Raw genomic sequence first — 25,099 nt, 5'->3', positions numbered from 1 at the left:
ACGCTCAATGATTTGTGATGTTCAGATTAATTCTTCAGGCACAGATAGAATGAAGCTTTTGGAAAAAACAAGACAATTTAAATAATCGATTCTGGAATTCCTTATATGTTCATGTCTGTGTACCTGATTTCGGACTCCTTCATAAAGAGGCATGGGGCAGGGGAGGGATAGGATCCATGTTAGGTTTCTCCGTTAAAAACATGAAGAGATGTGGCAGTGTTAGTCATAGTATATGCAAACCTTCAGAAGGTCAATAGGTCAGAGGCAGAGCCGGTTTGTGCCCACCTCGAATGAGTCTGCGGCCTACCATGAGCATCTATATTTAAGCTAGGGATAGGAAACATTAGGCTTCATTAGGAGTTTGACAGTAAAAATCAGCCCTTACCGGCATGCCGTAAATAACATGTCCGTCTTGGCTTCAACCCGCAAACAGCGGGCGATTAAGAGTGCGCGAGCACGCACTCCGCAGCATGCCAGTAACGGCCGTACCGCATGCCGGTAACGACCCTCAAACCCGCAGATACCGGCATCGACGAATGCGCACATAACGCCTCCGCCGTCGACAACCCCTAAATAGCGGTACCGGTATTAACATAGTGCTAAGAACGGACCCGGAAGTAACGTCATCACGCCGGAAAGGGAAATGCCATGGTGGCCATCTTCAAAAACACAATCCATTGCCATCCTCCACATACTGGACCTTCACCACCACAACTCCTAGCCCACCACGGACAACATGTCGAAGGCCACCAAGAAAGGCACTGCCCGCATGCGCAAACCACGTTTCACGGACGAGGAGCTGAACATGTTATCCGACACCCTAGTGGCGAATGCTGAAGTGGTGTTCTGCAGCGACCTCAGGCGTCCAGCCCAGCTGAAGAAGAAGGCCATCTGGGAAAAAGTAGCCCAGAAAGTAAGTGCAGTCAGCACCACCGCAGCGCAGTGCGTGATTGTAAAAAACAGTGGGATGACTTCAGGCTGAGAGTCCGGAACATCCTGTCGGCCAATCGGAGCCAGGGGCTGGCAACAGGAAGAGGACCACACTCACCAGTGAAATTGGCCAGATGGGAGGAGACCTGCAGCTCAGTCATTGACGTGGAGTCAATCGAAGGAGGCGGTGGAGCTGAGTATGGCGTGCCAACATCGGCAGATAAAGGTGAGTGTCCCTACAAAAGCACGACAACTAATCAACTTCATTGTGCTCCAAATGTGGCAGCAACACCAGCCAATACATGGCCCATCATGCACACTTACACATATCCATATACACATGCTGGGGCCACCACTATCCCATCCCAATGCATGCTGCGCCCATACACGAATACACACCCGACACACAGATGACCTGCACGTGTCACACAGGACAACACTCCCAACACACATCAGGGCCCAACAGCAGCCACCATGGCGTACATGCGAACACCTGCACGATTCCAAAATGCACCCTCCAACCTTGAATGTACACAGTCCGCTACAAAGCCAGGCATGCAACTGATCACATGGTGCCACCTGCTCAAAGACTAATGCATGCATGATACAAGCACCACCATCACTGATGCCCTGCCACTCTCTGTCCCCCACAGGTACAGATGCAGACAGCGAGGAAGCACATGGGAGTGCACAATGCACAACAGCAGCCAAAAGGGCAAGGAGGCAAGGTGATGGCACAGGACCATCAACTTCAAGTGGACCAAGGATGGGTCGAGGGGCACCCGGGACAACCTCCAGTGCCAAAAAAGCCACACAGACACCCACACAGGACGAGCAGACACCTGCCCCTGCACCCTTGGACACACTATCCACACCGGCTGAGAACACAACAGGCATGGACGATGGCACACAGTCTGGTGCTGCCAGCACAATTGGGGAGATGGCAGAATCGGCACAGCATAGTGCTGATGAGGAAGCTGACCCGGACAATGAGGGCAATGCAGGACTTGTCCACTCAGAGCCTGTAGTTCGCACACCAAACCCGCAGGTCACCCCCCAGGACACACCTCGGCAGGACTCATATGACCAGGGCAGCCATGGAGAGTGGTCCCCGACAATGCATAGCCCCATAAACCATGCAGTGCCACCACATCACCCACCAACCATGACCCACACTGCCATACAGGACCTTGAGGGACGTCTGTCCAGGATGGAGGCCCGGCAGGAGGCGATGCAAGGCTATGTCCGGCAGTACCTGGCTGAAGGGGAGACAACACGCCGTATCATCCAGGACAGCACTGCGGCCGTAATCCAGGCCATCAACTCAAGTGCAAATTAACAAGGGGGTCCTGGGAGTCCCTCTGCCAGACATTAGTCCTGGTTACGAGAGACTTACCCAGAGTCTTTAGCTCACTATCTTTCACAGAGAAGAAATGTCCCAAACATATCAGTCTTTGTCCTGCCCTGGGGCAGTCCAGCACCGAAATGCTAGGCAATTCTCCTCTGAACAAGAGTACCAACAGAAACCCCAGACACGTGTTTCGGTCTGGTTGGACCTCATCAGTAGGGTGGATCTGTGCCTCTCTAAGAATAGTGAGCAAGGGGTCCACGTCTGGATTCCCCTAGTAATTTAGGGTGAGACCCAAAGTATGTGAAAGGATGAAGCTCAGTTGACATGTGTACTCAGCCTGTACATCATTCAAGTTCATATGCTCAATCTCGTCAATGGCAGCCACATCCACGTGACTGTCAGCCCTGTAGAGTGCATGCCAATCCATGGGGCGGGCCTTGGGTGACATACACGACCTAGGGTCCTAGGCATTTAAACCACCAGGCCCCCCGATGCATCTTGGCTAGGGGCATTTTGTCTGCACATGTGAGGGCTGTGTGTTGGCAGATGACATAAGAACTTCCATCCCCCCATCCCTCTCCTCCAATGGCCCAGGGGGCATTCCCCTGCATATGCATGTAGCCCACCCCCCATCCCTCTCCTCCCATGGCCCAGGGGGCATCCCCCTATATATGCATGTAGCCCCCCCCCATCCTTCTCCTCCCATGGCCCAGGGGACAGACTCACCCAACAGCCAGCCACTTCGTACAACGTCTCCTTCCATGTAGCGGGGTAGTGAGGAGTTCCGCAGCACCATGGCATCATGCGTGGATCCTGGGTATCTGGCACAGCAATGTGTTATTATCTGGCTGGCATCACACACCATCTGCACATTGATTGAGTGGTATAGCTTCCTTTTGCGGTACACTGCCTCTACGGCATGTGGGACTACCAACTCTACATGGGTGCAGTTGAGGGCACCAATTACATTTGGCATGGCTGCCAGTGCATGGAATGCTATTTTGGTGACATTTGTCTCGTGTTGTGTCCTTGGCAGGGATATGTAGGCACTTTGTGCTTCAGTAGTGCATCCAGCACTTGGTTTAACACAAGAGACAAGCATGATTGTGACATGCCATGCATTTGGCCCACTGTGTATTGGTAAGTGCCTGTGGCCAGGAAGTGGAGCACAGATGCCACCTTCAGCAGAGGGGGGATGGCTGTGCGGATGTTGATCAGGCTGACCAAGTCGACCTGTATTAAATCCACTATGTTGGTGATGGTGTCCCTGTCCAGGCGATACAGGGTGTGGATCTGTGCTGGGGTTAAGTCAAATGGACTGGCCCTTATACGTGGAATTGATGGCTGTCTGCGGGGAGCAACTACCTGCACTAGTGGGATTTGCTGGGCTTGTCTCACCCTTCTTCTCCTCCTGCGTCTCCTCTATGTTTCCTGTTGTACTGCCTGCTCAAGGAGCAGCAGTGCAGGCATGTCCTCCAGCCCCAGTATGGCAAGTGCAAGTGGTAGCGTTTTGGCTTGGAAGGGGGTGTGGTGTGTGGGTGTGCTCCTTTTGCGCTGGCCCTGACTCCATTGCCTCCACCTGTGCTGATTGTGAGCACCTGTGGCACTTGGTTACACAGTAGTTTGCTGTTTACGGGTGGTCCACGATGCCAGTATTGCCGGCATCATGGTGGCCCTTCTTACCGGCATCTCAATGCCGGTATGTACTTGTCTGTGCGACTCGTGGTGTCCCCTTCGTTGCGGGATGCCGGTATTACGGGCACGCCATCCGCGCGCGTGCCCGCATGCCAGTACGGTGGTGCACCGCCACAGCGGGTCCTTGATGATGCCAGTAGCACCGGCATCTAGGGTCATGATACACCGGCCCGTGAAGGTAAGCGTCCCCAGATAGCACGATCCTCCCCGCAATGAGAGACAATAATGGACTCTCCCAGGATGGGAATAAAGCCAGGACAAAGTGCGGGTGAGCTTAAATGGGAGTTTATCAATCAAAATAGGGCATGCAAAGAACTCTGCAAACTCCGAGAGCGCTCTGTCTGACAATAGCAAAGACAGGCGTATATATTTACAAAAAACGTCATAAGAACCTACATGCTATAGGGGGCACAAGTTCGTGGGGATTGGGTGGCGACGACTAGCTATAGGTGCTGCTGCAATGTGGTTTGCCCCGGCTGGAGGACGTCACCGGTTACCCTCGTGGGTTGGGCTGGGCCTGGCAGGTCAGCTGGGCTCATCCGGGTGGTGTTGTTGTGCCAACCGTGACCAGTGTCAGAGATGAATGTCTTTCCTGACTTTCTGCCCTAGGGCCATGCACACCGCAGTCATTCAACATTGCAATATTATCTTCCCTGGTAAATCTTCCAATAGGTTATTCTACAGGTTAATGCAACACAGGAGGAATGCACCTGGAGTGGGGTCTGTCGGCGATTCGTCAATACATGGTTACCACCATCCTGTTGACCGGGTATTAGAGGTCGTGGGGTTGGGTCTAGGGGCATGGGACAGGCGGTCTATGTTGTCATGTCTTGTTAGAAGTCATTATGGATGTGTTCTTGTGATGTTGCCATAATATAGGGTGTCCTAATTTTACAGGGGCCATTAACCTAGGGTGGGCCAGCGGGTCGTGGAGTCTAAGAAAGGGCGCCTTTGGATCTGTGTTTTAAGGCCGGGGTTTACTGCTGGGTTGTAAATAATTCGGGTGGCAGGCTGTGGCCTTGGGTGCTGCGGGGGAATGCGAATGCTTGAAGTGGCTCCAGCCGAATTGGGGGAGGTGGAGCAGTGCGGCACAGGCCTCTGCTTTTTCGTCTGGTAGGCTTCACTTGGAGGGAGGGGGAATGGCCTTGCATGTGCTCACAAAGGTATTTTCCTCGTGTGTTGCAGACTTTAGGTGGAAGAGACATAAACATTCATATAATATACAATACTCATTAAGTCTTTCCAAAGCTCACGTTTTTGACATTGCTGGTGCCATCCATATGGCCAGTTTGAGCACATTACTTGTACACTACATTTTTAGCAACTACAACATTTTGTTATATGCTTATACACACACGGTAAGTGAGGTAGTAGTAAGGTTGGTGGAGCACGCAGGAACAACCCGCCACTGCGACTGGCGGCAGTGGCACATAGTGGGCTCGGACACACATATGGTGCATTTTCGTGCACCCCTTACATGAGCCCTCAGTATGGTTGCATTTGTCTTCCCTTGCACTCTAGCAGCATTAGTTCAGTTTTGGCGCGGGACTGTGGGGTGCAGTCTTCTCGGTAACACACATAACATGAGAAACCACCAGGACGCTTTTACCATTTGCGCATAGCTACAGGGATGTGGGTGCTTCATCCCTAATGTTATATGAGCACCCATCCTGCCATTTTCATATATTTTACAGGTTTTTTAGTCAGAGGGGTTGTGGAGAGAACGCTTTCATCAAAGGTGGTTTGCTCATTAGTATTTTGGGACTTTGCTTTTGTCAGGGGACCATTGTACAGTTCTTTTCCATCCAGGCCCTGCTGGCCGGGTCATGCTGGAAACAGTGATAGACTGCGGAAGGTGAAATGTTACAGTGTTGGTATCTAACACTAGCTCATGTCCGTCTGCTCGTGGGAACGGGCTCTTAGCGGATCTGCCAGGGAGCTGTGGCCACAGGGATAAATGATACTCTCCACGGGTGGGGGCCGTGCGGCGGTTCACAGGGCTCAAGCCATTTTTATTATACAAAATGGTTTTCAGGGCCTAGCTAAATTGAACAGGTTTGGTCAATGTCTTCAGCCAGTGCCCCACCCACCACCTGGGACCTGGTGGCAGGAAGGACACCCGGTGAGCCATGAACCTCACCGGGGGAGAAGAGGCATGGGAGGGGGGTCTCCTGGACCATTCCTCCCATACATTTCCCCGCTTTCGTTACTTAAGTAACGAATACTTTAAATCCTCCAACCTCCTGCACTCTTCCTCGTCAGCTATAGCGTCATCCCATGCAGGGGTGCCTTTTAATGGGATTCCTTCCTCTTTTATACCCCTCGCAGGCTTTCACCTCTCCTAGCATATTCATCTGGGGTACAGGTCAGGTATATACAACCGCTATCCCCTTCTAGATCCACCCACACTTCCTCGTACCATTCGAGTACCCGGGGCTCTTTAATTGTAGTGTGCCATAGCTTATCTACTATATCCTTGTCATGGTACATGGGCACCATCTGGAATCTTGACGTGTAATCTGTACCCGTTTGTACCTGTGCTTCCTGCATAGTTTGTATTGTACCATGTGCGTTGCCCATTGTCACCATCATCATTGCACCATTCGGTACTGCGTTGGCACACCATCGAAGACCCACCTGGCATAGCCAGAAAATGAAAAGGAGGAACACTACAGCCGGCATCAAAAACTTGACAGTCATTCCCAGCCATGATGGGACCCAGGAGAAGATATTGTCGAACCATGTACTTTCTTCTGCTCCACCTTCCATTCTCATTCTTTCTCCTAGGCTATGTACTGCTTCGATCACATGGGACAGGGAGCCGTTATCTGCGTGTTCAGAAGGTACGAAAGTGCAGCAGGCACTTCCAATTTTTCGGCAAACTCCTCCGTCCATTGCTGTCAACAGGTCCAAGACATACCTGTTCTGCATGGTCATTAGCCGGAGTCCTCGTAGTTCTACTTTTATTACGTTAAACCCTTCTTCAGTATCATTTGCCAATTGGATCAGTTCCCAACGGGTGATTTGGAGCCATTTTGCATTTGCTCGCGCCTGGATGCTTGGGATGAGTGAGGCGAAGAACGTTTCTGCAGAGCTGAATAATCGATATCTATCTGGGATCTGTGCCAGCAGTTCTGATGATGCTTTTGATATGTAGTTTGATGACCGTCTGTTTCGGGACAGCGCCCCTTCCTTGTTTCCGGAGGACAGGACATATATTTGTGATTCTGCAGTTGGTGGGGCCCCACTATGTTGAGATTTTCCTCGCATCTCCTTGCCCCCATCAATGTGACTTTCCGGTATTACCATTAGCGCGGAGTGCAGGGTGCTTATTCATTCACACTTTTATGTTGCTTTAATTCTGTATGGTATTCAATAATGCCTTCAACTCATTCGTTCTTCGAAATTCATTTGTTTCACTTTTGAAATCACCCTGAATTCAATTAAGAGTTCTAAGTACTCGCTTGCATGTTCAAAAGTGCTTATTATAGTTTTCAAAGCATTCCACATTCAAGAAAAGCTTATTGCATGCTTTTGGAGCGCTCCAGTACAAGTGTTTCCCATCTGCACTCACCGGCTTCAGGAGGCAGCTCCTGTCGGCTTTGTTTCCCTCTTTGCTGTGCCTTTCCCGCCTCCAAGGTCTCTGCTCTTCGCTCACGCAGGTCGTGGAGAGTGCTTTTCGCTCTCATACGGATCCACAACGACCAGAGTGCTTCGGCGCCCCACACCTCCCACTTGCACGCGACACAGAGGGTGCAGAGGACTTCCTGACCTTTGCTGGGCCCTGCAACTGCCCAGCGTCTCTGGTCCTCAGCTGACACGGCTTCCCGCACTAGCATCTCCCACTCCTGTCTCTATGGTTTGCCAGCTTCCAGCTCCAGCCAACTCCACGCTTCAGCCTGCTATGTGTTCCCCTTCTTTTGTGAACTGTCTGCCCTTTTATATCTGTTGGGCTTACTAAGTGACCACAGGTGGTTCTCATTTGGTCCATTTGCCTGACTATAGTTAAAGGAACATGCCTGACCTTTATAATACTCTGTAGGCCACCTCCTCGTGCCAGTACTAGAGTGGTTAAATGATTTACTAGTGTTCACCACTCTTAGTTGCCTCCTCCTCGTCCCAGTACCATAGTGGGTGGAATGATAGAAAATATGGGGAGATATGTTACAGTAGCCCATAAAGGCCGGGGCAGGGTTGGGCTGGTCTTCATATGGAAATGGGGGATACCATGTCTCGCCTGTGGATATCCTCTCCCCAATTCCCAAGCACCCTCCACCCAGGTGATTCTCCATCGCGTCTCCACCCCCAGGGTCAGCATCCAAGAGTGACAGCCTTTACCTGGCTACCTGAGAAGAGGAGCAAAGGGGACTATGCGTGAGGATAACCTCAGGTTTCTCACACATGCCATAAGGCTTTTTATCACAAGCATGGTACAGAATTTAAGACAGTTCTACAGCAGTCACTTCCCACTTAATGACACTGTACTTTGTGCTGCAACAGATGTTGTAGAGCAGCTGATGAGGCTATGGGCGGTCCAATACCAGTTTTGGTTATTATTGCAAGAGCAGCTTTGAGACAGGGTGGGCTTCTACCATCAGATGAAACGTGTATTGCAGTGGTTCCTATTGGTAGCTGAAGTGTCATCACATCCCTGAAGAGGAAAACTGCCGGCAACTGGGTCCTGCAGCATTGGCACAAGGGTGCCAAATACCTATGCATTGTTGGGAGAAATCTTGCAACCTAATGAGCCTTCTGTGATTGCTGCATGGGGGTTTCACAGATGCTTCTCTACCTTAGACTTGCACAGGGGGGGCATCCTACCCACCAAACACCAGGCTGACTAACAGCCAAGGACCTCCTGCTACAGTACCTTACTTTAGTCTTATTTAAAGGAATGTGATGCGTTAATTGGTACTCTAGCGGCCGTCTAGTCCATTATGGTGAAGCCTTACAGTGTATGCAGGAAATTGGACACGGCACAGTTAAATCTCCTTCTGGTTTGCATTACCAGCTTACTTATAATGTTCCTTTGTGGTATATTTTACAATGTCTTTGGCTTTCACAATTCAGGGCTCTCTGGTCTAGGCGCAGTTGTCAGACCACACAGTCCACCAATCACAGTTCTCACAACCAGGAACCCTAGGCTCTTCAGCCAACACAGGTTCTTCTGTATTTGCTCCTATGTCCAAATTCACCTTCACTTTGCTGGCCTTTGTCGGACTCTTGGCTTTATATACAGGTTCACACTCTCCTGGGTAGCCCCTTAGCTTTGCCATCATGTATCACACACCTCCTGCCAGTCTTTGGCCTTGCAGCACTGTATCCATTCATAAAACTTCTCTTTGAGGTGGCCTTATGTGTTCCCCACCTTTCTGTTGCACTCCCTCTGACACTTGCGCTCCTTTCTGTAGGTTGCCTTAAAAAGGGCACCTTCTCTTTTAGCGTTCATCAACTAGTAGCTTTGTTGCATAAAGTTTCATTCACTTCAATATTCAAGGTGTGCAGTTTTGCTTTGTTTCAAGGTTTCACTCTGTTCGATGTTTAATGTGCACGATTTAATTCTTCTGGTTTTCATTCAATATATGTCATACAGCAGTTTGGTATTCAAGCGTAGCCCCTAGGAGTGCCCCCACTTTGAGTGACATCTCTTACCACTCACCGGTCCTCAGCGTTCCTCCTCGGGTGGTTATGCTTCACAGGCGAGCGGGCTGGTCTCTGCGCTTTCCGGGCACTTCGATGTACACGCTGGCTGCCCTGTTCTCGTCCTTTCTCTTGCCTTCCTTTCTCGCAGCTCCAGCTGCTTCGTCTGGGTAACTGAGGCTCCCAGGTCTGTGGTAGCGTAACGTCAGCCTTGGACTCCACAGGTTGTCTGGGCATCGGCCGGCGTCCCGGCTTCCTCTCAGGTCCCACCACGGCTCCCTCCTCGTGATACGGGTCCCCTGCTGGTCTCTTCCACACAGGCCTCCCTGTTGCTCTCGTTGCTATTCCACTGGTCTCCCTTTATGCACCTGCAACCATTTAACAGATTGCAGGTGTGGATTCCCAATTTTGCTTGCCTGACCAGAATTAAAGGGACAGGCCTGACTTTCAAAGTACATGCCGCAGGCATCATCTTTGTCCCAGTACCAGAGTATTGAAATTAAATTCTAATTTCCATTACTCTCAGTCCCCTCTTCCATCGTTCCAGTACTGTCAGATGTAAAATGTGAGAATAGGAGAGAAGAGGTTTTACATTAGCCTATAAAGGCCGGGGATGGTTAGGTTGGTCTTCAAGAGGAAAAGGGGATTAACAGTCTTTTCTGTGGGCCCCCCCACTCCCAATCCCCACGGACATTCCACCCATGTGATCCTCCTTTGCTTTTCCACCCCCAGGCAAAGGATCCAACAGCGATGGCCTTTCCCTGGTCACCTGAGAAGAGCATCCAAGGGGAGTAGGCGTGAGGATACCCTCATGTTTCTCACACAGTGAAAACCATCTTTAAGTGTCCGTCGCAGCTGATTCACCTTGCAACAACTAGTCTGCACGTCTTGCTTAAGGTTTCTTTCAATCCCCATTAACTCCTTCTCCCTTTTCCACATCTCAGTACCTGAGGCACTATTGGAGTTGGAGTCCATAGGATTAACAGGACTTCTAAGGAGATTTTGTTTGGGATTTGTGCTTAGTACAAAATCATCAGGGACAGGAGATGTGATGTGTGTGTTATGTACATATGAGGTATGAACGGCATTCAGTCTAGAATGGTTGTTAGTAAAGGTTTGACTTTTCACACTGGAGGGATTTGTATAGTGACAACATGCCATCAAGAATCTAAGAATTATAGGTCCCTCCTCATTTGAAAAGGAAGAATACTGTGCTTCATCCGATGGGGTCCCCACAGCTCCCCGACAGCCATCCCCTCCCATGCGATCCTCCCCCATAATACCACCCGAGGGTCAGGATCAGGTAGTGGCTGCTTTCCCCTGTCCATATGGGAGGAGATCTTGGGCTGGGGATCAGTGATGACTCCACAGGATTCATCTCACACCACAAGTGTGCCAGATTTTCCACCTCTTCACTTCCTCCAACACAGTACAGAGAATGAGGAAAACATATTTTGAAGATGCACAGGGCTCAAGTACCATCTTTAGAATGTTTTACATATATTTTCCCAGTTTCTGATGCACCTGTAAGATGTGGATGCTCCAAGCCATATGTGTTTCCAAGTATCTAAAACAATACTCAAACCTTGTTCCATACTGTTGTCCAACATGTGACTGACAATGGGCCTCATTACAAGGTTGGTGATCTGGTAATAACGGCACCGGTAAGGCAATATCGGCATCCATTACCGGGTGTATGGGAGGACTGGTCCAGGAGACCCCCCTCCCATGCCTCTTCTCCCCCGGTTAGGTTCATGGCTCACCGGGTGTTCTTCCTGCCACCAGGGCCCAGGTGGTGGGCGGGGCACTGGCTGAAGACATTGACCAAACCTGTTCAATTTAGCTAGGCCCTGGAAACCATTTTGTATAATAAAAATGGCTTGAGCCCTGCGCATCGCCGCACGGCCCCCACTCGTGCAGAGTATCACTTATCCCTGTGGCCAGAGCTCCCTGGCAGATCCGCTAAGAGCCCGTTCCCACGAGCAGACGGACATGAGCTAGTGTTAGATACCAACACTGTAACATTTCACCTTCCACAGTGTATCACTGTTTCCAGCATGACCCGGCCAGCAGGGCCTGGGTGGAAAAGAACTATACAATGGTCCCCTGACAAAAGCAAAGTCCCCAAATACTAATGAGCAAACCACCTTTGATGAAAGTGTTCTCTCCACAACCCCTCTGACTAAAAAACCTGTAAAATATATGAAAATGGCAGGATGGGTGCTCATATAACATTAGGGATGAAGCACCCACATCCCTGTAACTATGCGCAAATGGTAAAAGCGTCCTGGTGGTTTCTCATGTTATGTGTGTTACCGAGAAGACTGCACCCCACAGTCCCGCGCCAAAACTGAACTAATGCTGCTAGAGTGCAAGGGAAGACAAATGCAACCATACTGAGGGCTCATGTAAGGGGTGCACGAAAATGCACCATATGTGTGTCCGAGCCCACTATGTGCCACTGCCGCCAGTCGCAGTGGAGGGTTGTTCCTGCATGCTCCACCAACCTTACTACTACCTCACTTACCGTGTGTGTATAAGCATATAACAAAATGTTGTAGTTGCTAAAAACGTAGTGTACAAGTAATGTGCTCAAACTGGCCATATGGATGGCACCAGCAATGTCAAAAACGTGAGCTTTGGAAAGACTTAATGAGTATTGTATATTATATGAATGTTTATGTCTCTTCCACCTAAAGTCTGCAACACACGAGGAAAATACCTTTGTGAGCACATTCAAGGCCATTCCCCCTCCCAGTGAAGCCTACCAGACGAAAAAGCAGAGGCCTGTGCCGCACTGCTCCACCTCCCCCAATTCGGCTGGAGCCGCTTCAAGCATTCGCATTCCCCCGCAGCACCCAAGGCCACAGCCTGCCACCTGAATTATTTACAACCCAGCAGTAAACCCCGGCCTTAAAACACAGATCCAAAGGCGGCCTTTCTCAGACTCCACAACCTGCTGGCCCACCCTAGGTTAATGGCCCCTGTACAATTAGGACACCCAATATTATGGCAACATCACAAGAACACATCCATAATGACTTCTAACAAGACATAATAACATAGACCGCCTGTCCCATGCCCCGAGACCCAACTCCACGACCTCTGATACCCGGTCAACAGGATGGTGGTAACCATGTATTGACGAATCGCCGACAGACCCCACTCCAGGTGCATTCCTCCTGTGTTGCATTAACCTGTAGAATAACCTATTGGAAGATTTACCAGGGAAGATAATATTGCAATGTTGAATGACTGCGGTGTGCGTGGCCCTAGGGCAGAAAGTCAGGAAAGACATTCATCTCTGACACTGGTCACGGTTGGCACAACAACACCGCCCAGATGAGCCCAGCTGACCTGCCAGGCCCAACCCACGAGGGTAACCGGTGACGTCCTCCAGCCGCGGCAAACCACATCGCAGCAGCACCTATGGCTAGTCGTCGCCACCCAATCCACACGAACTTGTGCCCCCTATAGCATGTAGGTTCTTATGACGTTTTTTGTAAATATATACGCCTGTCTTTGCTATTGTCAGACAGAGCGCTCTCGGAGTTTGCAGAGTTCTTTGCATGCCCTATTTTGATTGATAAACTCCCATTTAAGCTCACCCACACTTTGTCCTGGCCTTATTCCCATCCTGGGAGAGTCCATTGTTGTCTCTCATTGCAGGGAGGATCGTGCTATCTGGGGGCGCTTGCCATCAGTGGTGACCCGAAAGCGGGATTTTAACTTCTCTCCTAATATATATATCCCTACCGTCCCCTTTGGCACGAAAATCTCCGGTCGAAAAGGGATACGCACGGTGCGCCGGCTCCGGGAGGCTGCGCGCCAACGGCGACCGGTACGCTCAGAAGTGCGCACTCACCAGAGAGAGGGTACGGGATCCCGGTTGAAAAATCCCCTTTGAGTACCGCTCGCCGGGGCTGACCGTTGAGCAAACGGCAACACTGCCTGGACGGACCCAGTTTCGGAGACTCTCGGTTCAAGACGGGCACGTGAGTATTGAGTGCGAGAGACCTTAAAGGGAGCAGGGGAGGAAATATAGGACGGGGAACGAGGCTGGTTGAAAGGGGGGCACTTTTGGTCTACTAAGGACCATCCTAAACTTTCTTTGCTTTTTCTTTGCATATGGCCATTAGGATTAAGAGGTGAACAGAGATAAAGAGACGCGAACCTAGCTCCGCAAGGGGGTGAAAGGCGGGGCCGCATAGTGCTATCTTGACTAGTACTGGGAATATATGAAGAAGTGGAATATGAGATAAAGGTGTCTGGTAAAGGAAGACACGGAAAATACATTAGTGACTGCTACTATTTCTATTTTTCTCTCTGGGTTTACGGGTAAATAAAAGCAGGGTAGTACAAACAGAGATATAATATAAGTAGAAAAATAATTTTACATCAAAACTAGAAAGACAAATATATATATATCGGATTAAGACGGACAGGGACAGTTGAAAAGGGAGGAAAGGGAGGACAAACTGGGCTGTGAATAGAGTGCTGCTTATGAGTGTGTATGCATCGTATATGTCAGAACATATTTGATATAATAAGTGTGTAAAGGTGGTCAGAAATACGTAATTATGGTATGGTTACGGTAAGTGTGACCAGGAGAAACATCAGAAAGAAGAGTGTAATGTGGTACACTGAGTCTTCATTTCTTTGATCTGCTGGGTTCAATTGTCACAGTTATTGATGGTTTGCTCTTGTATGTGCCCCCTAAAGAGTATAGAATAGAGGCTGTGTGCAGCCATTCTCATACTGTTTAGGTGACGGGAAAACGCGCCAATGCTCAATAAGACATAAGTACGAGAGTTCACATGGTGACACGCTCAAAGTAAGAGACAGACATACATAGAGAGGTACACTAGCATCCAGTAAGTACGAAGTATGGGGGCAGAAACACCCTTATCACATATTTGTGAGAGCCTACCTGGGTACGCAGAACGGATTAAATAATATCATGACCAGTGGATCACAGAGTTGAAGGGAGAAGGGTTACCTCAGATATGGCCAGAAGGGGGGTCATTTGACAAAAGCGTCTTAGATATGGTAGCCACATGCATTTGTTTGAAATATAAGGGGAAGCAACTACACAATAGGAGGGAAATATTAGACCTATGGAGACTGTTTGAAGAAATACCCCCTCCTAAGAAAAGGGAATCAGATACTGACCTACCGTCTACTACTGACAACCCATTGCTGATACTAAAAGGTGACAAGATACTTTCAGAAGAGAAGCCCCCGATTGAGGTAACTAGGTTGTACCCAATACTAAATAAGCCAGTGCCCGCAGAAGGATATAGCGACCCAACTTATGTACCCCCAATGACAACCACTACCACTCAAGGGCCAACTGCACCACCACCATATGAGAGTCAGAGGGAACGAGAGCAGGTAAGTACGCCAAGGGTGGATATAGAGAAATTGACAGGGGATCTAGAATCCAGACTCTCTATAGCCAAAGATGAGCTCTCGAGAATTAAAAGTATACGTGAGCGGACTGCAATCAGCACCGCTAGATCAGAGCCTGCATCAGGAGCGCAGAGTGAGAATAGGACATTTGGAGAGATATGGAAAAAAGAGAGATACTGTTTAGGATAGAAGAAGAACCAACACGGATAATTGAACTAGAGGGAAGAGAGGGGTGTACTGGTGATGAGGTAAGGACCACAGGAGGCAGAGAGGAGCTATTGTGCGATATAGGGGATGACTTAGAAGAAGGTGAAAGGCTAAGTGTGGCAATGGGAGGGGGAAGCGAGGAGTTGGATGGCGCATGCTCAATGAGAACAATGGACGAGGAGTGGACAGGGCGACTAAGGAACAGATTGGGAAAAATGGCGCCATTAGGAAAATCGGGAGTAAGGATGAGTACAGATACAACGACAAAGGGGAAGCTACAACTCCCATTGATACATAGAGGAGGAGGGAGGCCGAATTACATACCCTGGGCTCAGATGGGCAAGGCCAATTTGCTAAAATTATTGCCCCGCTATCAGGAGGGGCAAGCAAGTGGATATATGCCTTTGAGAAACACACAGCCGGGGTACCTCTAGCAATAGGTGACGTGAAGAGTTTGCTAGTATCAGCAGTTGGGGATCAAGCTGACAGAGTATGGGTAAAAGCTGGCTTCCCGGGAGTAACGTTAGACTGCGATCATCATGATGGTGCCTCTTTCAATACAGTACATGCCAGGGTGGTGACCCCGAAAGCGGGATTTTAACTTCTCTCCTAATATATATATCCCTACCTTGCGGGAAACGTTCCCAGATACCCCAGATTTACAGTCAGTAATGCAATGTACAATGAATGACGGGGAAGATGCTATGGATTACATTTTTCGAGTCCAAGAGATGTGGAGAACCGAAACGGGCACGCCCTGGTATCAGTCAACATCATTATTTTATTTTATAATAAAGAGGGGGCTCCCAAAAGAGGTGCAAAAAGCACTTGACAAAATAGCAGGTATTGAAGCAAAAGGTTGGCCCGAAATTCAGAGCATAATAGTTCACCACTGTAAACGAATAAAAGAAAGGGAAAAGGAGGTGGCGCAGAGAAGATTGGCAGACGAAGCGAAACTAGTACAGACAAAGCTGGTGAAGGTCGCCGCAGCAGTAGCCGCGCTCCCACACAGCAGGGAGGGAGATGACGAGGAGGAGGGGCTGGAAGCAATACAAGGAAGGATGGCAACAAATTGGACAGGAGCAGGACAGAGGCAGTGGAATGAGCAGAGTGGAGGTCCGCAGTGGCAAGAGTGGGCCCCTCGAGGGGGATGAGGTGGGTACAGGGGTCGAAGAGGGGGTGGACAAGGGTATGGGGGAATGGGAGGAAACGGATGGCAGGGTCCCAGGGGTGCACAAGGAAGTTTTTGGAACTGCGGGATGTGGGGGCACTTTTCAAAAGAGTGCAGAAGTAGACCAAACAACGGGTTTCCGGAGGTAGAACACTATGGCCATCCTCAACCGGGGAGCCCATATGGTCTCCCAATGGGACAACAACAAAGGGACCCAGGGCAGGGGTACCCTGAACAACGGCAGGGACACCAATACAGAACACAGAATCACCCGCAAAACAATGACACTATGCACTACACCCCAGGCAACCCTTTCGCGACAACAGCAAATGGAGCCCCAGCACCAGCCCCCTATAGCGGTGTATCAGTAGTTTCAGGGAGTGTGTTCAACCAGGGGGGGGGCTATGGGACACCCCACACAGGACAGCCCACAGAGAACACCTGCGTGTCCTGTCCTATCTACCACCTACGATGCAGCAGAGGAACCATTGGTAGGGGCGCAGATAGGAGACAAGCAGTTCATATTCATGGTGGATTCGGGAGCGGAGAAATCATGTATCAGGGAGGGACGGTTTCCGTTATCTAACCGGAAGTTAGAGACGCAGGGGTTCTCTGGGGCTGTAATTGATGTTCCTTATACAGAAGCTTTGGATGTGACAGTGGGGGGTAAAACTGTAAAAACACCCTTACTGTATTACGAACAATCGCCAATAAACTTGCTAGGGAGGGATCTTCTTAGCAAGCTTAACATGACAATGTCATTCACAGAAAGAGGAATAGTGTGTTCAACACCAGGAATCTGCCCATTACGTGTAATGCTGCTAGTACAGGCTCAAACAACTGCTCCAGAAATACGTGGCCTGCCAGTGGATGAAAGAATGTTTATTGAAGGTTTGAAAACACTGGCCCACGTAGTTCCTGAGCTAAAAAAGCTGGATTGGAGAATACCCGCCGAATTCATCTTCCGCCCAATAGTGCGCCCAGACATAGCACCAGGGTCGGTGGTATCATTAGACTTGCATTCTGTACAGGTATCAGCAAAAAGGATTGCAGTAATTGGGATGGACATAGATGGATGTGAATGGCGCACTGTGCTGTGCGTCAACGCCAATATTGCCCTACGAGACTTATCTGATGAGCATCTCTTCTCTGAATCAGACAATGATGGTGAAATAATAATGCAAATAGCAATGCCCTGTGACATTTTGATTCAGGCTAGGCAAATTCCCGTTCAACTGATGGCAGTGGTGGGAACACCACCGTCATTTTTTGACGATGACATGCGACTGGTGCCAGGAAATTTGTGGACAACAGGCCCCCATGATGTGGGTTTGTTGCATGGAGTGACGCCAGTGGTCATAAAACTCAAACAAGGGGCAATCCTGCCCCGAGTAAAGCAATATCCATTGTCCCGTGAGGCGGAGGAAGGAGTAAAAGAGACAATAAATGCATTATTAGCTCAGGGAATAATAGTGCCTTCAAACTCACCATGCAACACCTGTATCTACCCGATTAAAAAAGCAAAGGGAGGGGCTTGGAGGATGATCCAGGATTTACACCCCTTATATGACGTCATACAGAAAGAATTCCCTTTAGTCCCGAACCCTGCTTCAATATTGTGCAGTATCCCAAAACCAGCATCACATTTTACAGTGGTCGATTTGAAAAACGAATTCTTCTCCATCCCCTTGGCTGAAGAAAGCAGATACCTGACAGCATTTACCTTAGGGGGAAAGAGATACGAACATTGCAGATTACCACAGGGATACTGTGAGAGCCCAAGTATATTCAACCGCATACTACACGAAGACCTGGGTAATTTATCAGTTGAAAGCACAATCATTCAGTATGTTTACAATCTGCTCGTCTGCGCACAGGATGAAGAAACGTGCGGAAAAGACTCAGTAACACTCCTGTCACTGCTGGCAAACAAGGGGTACAAAGTGGACAAGGAAAAGCTACAATACTGTCAGAAAGAGGTCTTATACTTAGGGCAGCTGATATCGAAAGACGGAAAGAGAATAATACCTGACAGGGTAGAAGCCATAAGATCAGTAAGAGAACCCACGACAGTGAAGGAGATGCAGAAATTCCTGTGTATGTGCAATTATTGCAGAGCATGGATATTAGATTATGCAGCCTACACGAGACCATTACTGCAAGCACTCAAGGAGGCACAACACGAGAACAGGAAAATAGAATGGTCAGAAGAGATGAGTGACTCATTTAAGTCACTAAAAGAATTGATTTCGAGTGCTCCAGTACTCGCCAACCCTGATTATGAACGCAAGTTTTTCCTATTTTCACATTGTAAGGGAACACTCATGACCGCTGTACTGACACAAAAGACTTCTCTAGGACACAAACCATTGGCTTACTATAGTGGCACCTTGGATGCGGAGATGCAAGGACACTTCGCGTGCGAGCAATCTCTCGCCGCCGCCGCGTTCGCCATTGAGAAAAGTGCCACAATAGTAATGGGATGCCCTGTCACATTGTTTGTGGAACATTCATTATTTGCAATACTTGAAAGATCAAAAAGTACACTGACCACACAGCGAGCAACTGCCTATGAGATAATATTGTCGAGCGCCAATATCAATGTGGTACGATGCAGGACAGTGAATCCAGCAACATTCATTACAGAAGCATGCACACTGAAGGACATGCAGGAACACAACTGTGCAACTTACACAGGGGAAACAGGGGAGGACACGGTGGTGTGCGAGAATGCCCTGAGCGAGGGGGAGGTATACTTTGTGGATGGGTCAGCATCAATTGACATGGACACGGGCGAGAAACATGTGGGGTTGGCAGTGGTGAGGTTAGAAGATGGTGAGTATGAGACACTAGTGCAGTATCGCCTTCCATCCCATTTCTCAGCACAGGCAGCAGAACTCATTGCCTTAATAGAAGCACTACATGCCGCTAAAGGTTGTGCAGTAACAATATACACAGATTCAGCTTACATGACGACAACAGTACATGGAGGTCTGGCAAGATGGGGGCGGAGGGGGTTTCGAAGAGCAGATGGGACTCCAGTGCAGCATGCAGAATTGCTGAAGGAGTTAATTGAGGCCCTAAAAGACCCAACAGTGGTAGCAATAGTGAAGTGCCAAGCACATACGTCCAACACAGACGTTGTGTCTTTGGGGAACGCGGCAGCGGACACTGCTGCCAAGGAAGCTGCGTCCGCTGCCGGACCCAGCTTCCTTGAAAAACATGAAACAGGTGAGTACATGCTGCAGCATAAGACAAACGAAGAGCTCCCAGAAGGATACAATGTGATGCCCATATCACAAATACTAGAATTACAAAAAGGAGCAAGTGGCGATGAAAATATGATGTGGGTAAAACGAGGGTGCAGCCAATCAGCAACAGACTTACTCTGGCGACAAAATAACTCAGGAAAAGTGGTAATGCCAGTAAAACTATTAGAAATAGCGTTTCAACAATTACACTTCCCAGCACACAACACGAAACAACACATTGCAGCAGAGATACAAGAGGAGTGGTTCGTGCCCTGTCTTCAGGAGCACATATCTAGATTGACAATGGAGTGCACAACATGCCAGATATACAACTCTGGAATGACATTACGTACACTCAGGGGAACAATTCCAAAACCTATTGGGCCATTCAGAGAGCTACACATTGACTACGCAGACATGGGAGAAAGGTGCAATGGGGCACGCTACATGATTGTGGTTGTATGCCCATTTTCGAGGTGGGTGGAAGCAGGCCCATGTGCACGACATGATGCTAAAAGTGCTGCAAAATTCCTAGTTAGAGAAGTATTCCCGCGCTGGGGGATTTGTGACGTAGTTCGCTCAGACAACGGCACTCACTTTGTGAACGAGCTCTTCAAAGAAGTAACGACACTATTGGGAATAAAACATAAATTGTGCTCGATTTATCATCCTCAAAGTAATGGCGTGGTAGAAAAGATGAACGGCCTGTTCAAAGGAGGATTATCGAAATTATGCTTCTCATTAAAGAAGAACTGGATTTACTGTTTGCCCCTTGCGCTGTTTGAGCTGAGAAATCAGCCAAGCAAGGACCACCATTTGTCTTCGCACGAAATAGTGACCGGGAGGCGAATGCACACAGCACATTCCCCACTGCGCCAACATTCAGACGCGCACAGAAGCGCTGCGATATTGGGAGATGAGTTCACTGACTACCTAAAAAAGCTAACTAGGGCAGCGCGCGCAATATCAAAGCAGCTCTCCCCACCATTCACAAGGGAAGAAGGAAACACAACGGAGTCCCTTACGGAACCTGAAACACCGGTACAACTGGTGCCGGGAGAGTTCATTTATGTCCGGAGCTTTGTGCGTCGGTGTAATGCACCACGGTTCCACGGACCATACGAAGTGGTATTTTGTACTCCTACGGCTGTAAAAGTGAAGGGCCTTAAGTACTGGATACACTTGACGGATGTACGAAGAGCATATAATAGTGTGCGAGAGGAGGTGGATGAGGGGGCACAGACAACAGCAAACAATACAAATGAAAATAATGAGTGAATGTGAACATGTGTGTGACGGAAATGCACCTGATTGAGAAAGTTGATGACGAGAACCATTACATTTAAGGGTATCTATAAAGATGAAAAGATTGAAAAAAATATATATATGGACTTATGTGTAAATACTAATGTGATAAAAATGTATAGTGTCTGCTCCCTTGTCTGTACATCCCCAACCCCCTACCCACTTCCATTCCCCTTCCATGATATCTTGGCACTGGTAGTGCCAACAAAATGTTTACATGCATGCACTTAATGCACTTTTATATCTCAAACAGGAAATACCATGGCAACTAACGGGCAGCCTGCAACGGATAGATTTATTAGATATAGAGAATTTTTAGCTGAGAGATGTAGATATTCGTATGAGTGTGGATTGTCGATATGCATTACATTATTTTTTACAATGATGTTTGGCCTGGTTACGTATTGGTTCATAGCGTTCATCTCTATCGAGATGAACGAGGGGGGAGGGATCAACGGGACTAATGTGACAAATGAAACAGCAATTGTAAATACTAAAGAAGGTGATTTTTTGGTATGGGATGGAACTAAACTGGTATGGGGATATTACACGACACCATCCAATGTTGCTATCTCGCATAATGAAGGTCTGCAGGGAAAAATGCAAAACAGCACACTTTCCCCGCCAAAGGTATCTAATTACAATGCCCGCAGTCTAAATGATCGTAACCCCTCTGCTATATCCTGGTTATATAACACCCCCACCAGCAGGCCCACTCCCGTAATCAAAAACACACTGCCAGATAGCATAAAGAAGGAGAATGAAGAAATGACAGCGAGATATGAACTATTATATGATAATTGGGCAAAGGGGGGGAGAGGGAGAAAGGGGGGCCCACACTGTCCATCGCCCATGAGGCCAGGAGATACCTTAAAAAAAGGAATAACAGACGGAGAAGGGAGGCGGGGAGGAGGAAATATGATGAATATTATGGGTTAGGATTAGACAAAATGGAAGACCCACGACACCCCCACCAGACAAATAAATGGTATGCGGACATGAGTGCAACGGCTAAGCAAACAACGAACGAGAGCTGTTATGTCTGCTCCCTCATTCCCCATGCTTCAGGTACACCCAAAGTATTGTTACCGAAAGAGTTGCCTATTGTCGATGCACAGTGTCTCCTTCATCTCACATTGTGCAGAATTAAGAACACCTTCCAAGCACATGAGGTAACTTTCAGGATGCTGCAGAACGAAAAGACCTGTTACCCAAAGGCAGTAGGAGTGGTCTGTTTGGAGGAGCCATTTTTTATAATACAAGGGACACTTTTTTCGGACAAGTGGAAGGACGAAGAAATAATGTACAAGGCTGAAGCACTGCGGGGTGTGGCACCAGAGAAACTGCAATGGATAGAAGGGACAGGCACACCCATATGGAAAGAACACATCTCAAAATTGACTTGGGTAACGGCCATCGAAAAACCCTTCAAGCTGCAGAAATAAATAAACTATGAACTGTGTTTCAAGGGAGACGGGAGGACCACCATGGGGGCAAACAAGAACTGTAACAAGACCCTCACCATCCCAGATATGAGAAAAGGGACAGCGGCCCTGATGGATACCTATTGGGTATGTGGCAACCAAGCATACCTGCACCTTCCACAATCCTGGGGAGGAAGTTGTTCATTGGCAGCTTTGAGAACGAACGAGCGGAAGGCATTATTGAATACCATACAGAATTAAAGCAACATAAAAGTGTGAATGAATAAGCATTTCTGAATGCTGCACAGAGACAAAGCAAATAATGAACAGATTTTGAGTCGAACCAGAGTAACGTGGTACAGGTGGCAAATACCACAGAGTGAAATGAGTGAAGTACAAGTGTTGGCAAGGCAAGCAAAGTCCCAAGAAGGGTGTGAGAAGAGAAACACGTATTGACGCAAGCCAAGTAGTCAAGGAACTCCAGGTTAAGAGGAATCCTGTATTGGCAAGAGCCAGAGAAGAATCAAGAGTGTAATCATGTGAATCGTGGCCAAGCTAGTCACAACCAAGTGGTGTAAAACAGTAATCGTGATACAAGGAATACTTTTCACTGGCAAGAGAAAGCAGTGGACAATTGTTGATAAAGCAGATGGAGAAAGGGGTATTGGTTGCGTAACCTATAACGGGTGGACCATGTGGTCTATTAACTGTGCCTAGACCGAGTGAACCCCTGCATGGAAGCAGCGTAAAAGAGCAACAGCCAAGAAAGGGGTATCGCTTGCGTAATTTGTAATGGGTGGACCGTGTGGTCTAGTAACTGCGCCTAGACCAAAGGAACCCCTGCATGGAAGCAGTGTTAAAGAACAACAGCCAAGAAAGAGGTATCGGTTGCGTGACCTGTGATGGGTGGACCGTGTGGTCTATCAACTGCGCCTAGACAGAGTGCCTTGTATGAAAAGCTGAGAACTGTCTGTTTTTTTTAATTTGAACCATTTTGTCTTGAACTTGGGGAAGGAAAGCCCAAGACTTTGTAGAACTGTCTTGAACTTGGGGAAGGGAACTCCAAGACTTTGTGCAACTGTTCTGAAGTTGGGGAAGGGAACCACAACAGTTTTGCGGAACTACTTTAGATTTTGGAAGGGGAGCTGAAATGTTAGCCAGGAGCTGGAAGGAGCTCAGAACCTTTTTTAGCACACTATTTCTGTTATTGCTGACATCCATATGGACTGTTTGGCATTAGCTCTGAGTGCAAGTATTGGTTTTGGGCACAGAGAGACTTGTAAGTTGAACTTTCTGACTCGGGCTGCCCTTAGTTTCTTTAGGTAGGGAAATCCAACCTTAGACTAGGGCAAGTTAGGCCTTCAACCATCCTGACATTTACTTTGTTTGAACTTTGAATCCCATCTGCACAAGACCACCAGCATCCCCAAACATGTTTCGACATTATTGGACCTCCTCAGTGAGGAGTAGCTTGTGTCTTTTGTAATGGCTTGGCAGGCAAAGAACGATGGTCGGCAGGGTTGCCCAGAGCAATGCCAGAGGTTCAGAATCATTTGAAACCTTCCAGCCATCCCCTTTTTTTTCTAGGGTCCTATAGATAGTGGAACCAATGAGACGTCGTACTTTTAGTGACGTCTACATGTGTAATGTTAGAGGGAAGGGCGTAGACGCCCTCAGGAAAAGGGTTAACCAATCCTCACACTCCGTTACCCTAGATTATTTGGTCCATTGTGATTGGGGTAGCTGCAACCCCAGGCATAAATCTCCACTTTAATTAGCAGCATGCAGAATGGTGACCCAGATGCAGGATGCCCCAAGATTCACCTATGTGTCAATTAGTTGGCTGTGGTTGGCCTTGAAACTGTAGCTTCTTGTCAGGAAAAGTTATGGTATCTTCTGGTTTTGTGTGACATCAGAGGTTGGTACCTCTTCGCGCTTGGCTGGTCACGTGTTAGTATACCGTGAATCGGCTTTGTTTTCCTTCTATTTGTGCATTTAATTCTCACTTCGACCTGCCACCTGCCTGGGCCTCCTTGTCTCAACCTTCACGGGGCAGGCTGCTTTGCTCTCAAGTTTCGATTCTCCGAAGTTTCTGTCCGCCTCCCCTTCTTGTTTTGACCTAGATTTCCCAGGCACGGCCTGCTCCTTGCTGAGTTTCGATTCCGCCGTCTCTCTTGTTGTTTTAGCTGGAATAAGCATCCTGTCCTGTTTGACACTTAGTAACCTGGGTTAATTCTGCTTTTGTATAACGTGGACGTACACTTATATAGTGTGCTTCGTTGAGGTAGATATATAGTTGGCGCTTGCTGCTCTATTCTCCTACTAAGCATAGCAAGCCGCATTGTTCTCTTAGCTTCTTGAGTTTCAAGCATTTGTACAGGCGTTAACTGGTTGGATATTTTCATCCTGCTTTACAGTTTGAGTTTCTTTATATTTCAACATCATCTCTCCTTCTAAGATCATGATGTTCTTATTCAGGACATTTTGTCTCTGTGTCATCTTTTGGTTGTCGTTTCATCCATCTGTGAGTCTGTCCGGGCCCTTGTATCTTCACCATTCGTCTTCAATTAAGGCCTTTTGAGTTTCTTCTGGGACAGTGTTTGAGCAAACATCATTTCGTGTCATTTGCTGGGAGGGTTGTCTCAATGGATACCTTACATTACATGGTTGTCTGGTTATTGGCACTAGAATAGGTGTTGCTCTTCTGATGGGC

Source organism: Ambystoma mexicanum, chromosome 8 (genome assembly GCF_040938575.1).
Source record: "Ambystoma mexicanum isolate Mex_15411 chromosome 8, UKY_AmexF1_1, whole genome shotgun sequence".
Taxonomy (NCBI): domain Eukaryota; kingdom Metazoa; phylum Chordata; class Amphibia; order Caudata; family Ambystomatidae; genus Ambystoma; species Ambystoma mexicanum.
The sequence above is the reverse complement of the archived record's forward strand: the minus strand, read 5'-3'. Positions refer to the sequence as shown.